This window comes from Tupaia chinensis, unplaced genomic scaffold (genome assembly GCF_000334495.1).
Source record: "Tupaia chinensis unplaced genomic scaffold, TupChi_1.0 Scaffold000248_2, whole genome shotgun sequence".
In the NCBI taxonomy this organism is placed as follows: Eukaryota; Metazoa; Chordata; class Mammalia; order Scandentia; family Tupaiidae; genus Tupaia; species Tupaia belangeri.
This window is the reverse complement of record NW_006159727.1, coordinates 318986-321426: the sequence shown is the minus strand read 5'-3', so window position 1 is coordinate 321426 and position 2441 is coordinate 318986. Positions and strand designations below refer to the sequence as shown.

Here is a 2441-nt window from a genome sequence, read left to right as displayed (position 1 = left end):
TATGTCGCTGGACTCCCATGTAGTCGACCACAGTTCGAGTCCCGGACCCGGTGGCTTAAACTCACGCTGGGCGTGTGTGCGTGCGTGCCCAGGATCCCGAGAGAAGAATGGAGGAGAAGGGATTGCGCCGTGGCCATCCCCCCTGGGGGGTGATGTCTTGCTTTCTGTCTCTCTGTCTCCCTGTCTTTCTGGCGAGTGCACGCGCCCTATAGCAAAAACCTCTGAAAAAAAAAAGAAAAAAAAAACCTTTCCTTGGGACCAGCAGTTGCCAGAATGGCTATGTTGCTGGACTCCTCCCCCCCAGAAAAAAAGAGGTCACATCTCCAGGCGGCCCTTTAAGACTCCATCTGGCTGGTTGGATCCCAGTAGCCAGCAGAAAACAGTATTATGAGGGGGCCTGAGGGTGGCACACAGCAAGACAACCCTGTGCCAAGTTGACCCATGTGAGAAAGTGCCCGGTTTGCATTTGGAGACACTCCCCGCCCCCCGACACTCCAGGTAACCGTGTGCCCATGATCTGGGGCTGGCTGAAGCTGGGGGTGGTGGATGGTGATGTCAAGACTCTGTAAAGGTGCTATCTCTTTGTGTCTTTTTTGGAGAGGTTTTTGCTATAGGGTGCGTGCGCTCCTCAGAGAGACAGAGAGACAGAGAGACAGAAAGCGAGAAATCACCCCCCAGGGGGGATGGTCACGCCGCAATCCCTTCTCCTCCATTCTCCTCTCAGGATCTTGGGTCCGGCGTGAGTTTAAGCCACCGGGTCCGGGACTTGAATTGCTATCAAGTACGTGGGAGTCCAGCGACATAGCCATTAGGCCAACTGCTGGTCCTTAAACAAAATTTTTTTAGAGAGATTTCTGCTATGAGACAGGTGCGCTCACCTGAGAGACAGATACAGAAAGCAAGAAGTCTACCCCCGGGGGGATGGCCTCACCACAATCTCTTTCCATCATTCTCTCCTCGGGATCTTGGGCATGCACACACACACATTCGACATGCTTCTGAAGCCAGGGTTCAGGATCCGGACCACTTAGTCAGTAATGTGAGATCCAGCCGCCTTAACCTTTACACCATCTGCAGGCTGTTTCCATTGCCATTAATATCACCTCCCTCTGGGACCAGCAGATGGAGTAATGGTTATGTCATTATATTCCTACATGGCCAACCACAGTTCGAGTCCCGGACCCAGCAGCTTAAAAATCACACTGGGCACATGTACGTGCATGCTGAAGATCTTAAAAGGAGAATGGAGAAAGGACTATGGCATGGCCAGCCTCCCCACCCCCCAGGGGTTGATTTCTTGCCTTTTGTCTCTCTGTCTCTGTCTGTCTCTCCGGCAAGCACACACTTCCCATGGCGATATCTCTCTACCCAACTCCACAGGTAGTAGTTTGAAGGGTGACTAAACTGCCACACCCCAGGGTCATCCATACCTGCCTGCAGAACCAGGGACAAGGCAGGATGATCCTGCTTCGAGCACCAGTCCCATGCCAGCCTACGCGACTCTGGGCCTCAGGGCATTCTGTGGCCTCCAGAATCTGCATCAAGGGGTTAGGCTGGTGGAGAGCTGACTGCCCCAGTAGCTCCGTCCAGGGGTGAGAGTAACTCTGAGATGTGAGGTCCCAGAGGTGCCCGGCAGGATTATTGCCCACTGTGGACACTCGGTCACTCACGCTTCTGTCGTGGACTGCCTGCCCATTCCTGGCCCACAGCCCGTGGTTAGCCAGGACACTCTGCTCTGGAGATCGGCTGGCTGTTGGCTGGAGCAAACGGCTCACCAAACCATGGCTCTCATCCTCCAGCAGGGCTAGCCCAGGCCAAAACTCACCAAAAAGAGTCAATGACCAAGCCCAAGGTCAGCATGGGAGGGCACAACCGAAGACCAGGAAAGAACTGGGGGCCAATTTTGCAATCTACCACAGGTAGGGTGGCCAGGCGTTATCACCCAGCCTGTTGAGGGGGAGCTACTGGCACGGTCTCCCTGGTAGAAAGGCAGGGGACGAGCCATACCTCTGATCAGGCCGTGGGCTTGTGCAGGACGGGCCTGTGCTGGACTTAAACCCCCAGCTGCCCATTCCAAGAACCACCAGGCAGCCATGAAGAGGAAGCTAGCGGAGAGCGTGGATGGATACTGAGTGGGGCACGGTGCCCAGCACATCCCCGCTGGCTGCAAGGTGGGGACCACAAAGACTTAAGCCCCGTCTTGATTCTCCGAAGCTCTCTGTGGCCGGGGACCCTCATCGAGTGTCCTTGTCCCAGCCTGGAGACACCTGGGGCTTGTGCTGACAGATGATTACTTTCATCTCTCTCTTTTGAAAAATGGCCCATGTTTAAGGATTCATAAAACTCAGGGAATGCATCGCTGAGCCTGTAACGCCGTGAAAGCCCCATGTAGAGAACGACTTAAAAAGAAGATTCATCAAACTAATTACTTCTCTCCACGC

The 2441-nt window shown here is 54.4% G+C and overlaps 1 long non-coding RNA gene across 1 annotated transcript in view; it reads right to left on the bottom strand.

Annotated features, from left to right (window-relative positions):
• Positions 1-1721, bottom strand: part of LOC114007870 (uncharacterized) — a 20343-nt gene extending 18622 nt beyond the window's left edge. Inside the window, exon 1 of the long non-coding RNA XR_003549453.1 lies at positions 1431-1721. This is a non-coding gene — a long non-coding RNA (uncharacterized LOC114007870). The remainder of the gene's footprint in view (positions 1-1430) is intronic.
• Between the last annotated feature and the right edge of the window lie 720 nt (positions 1722-2441).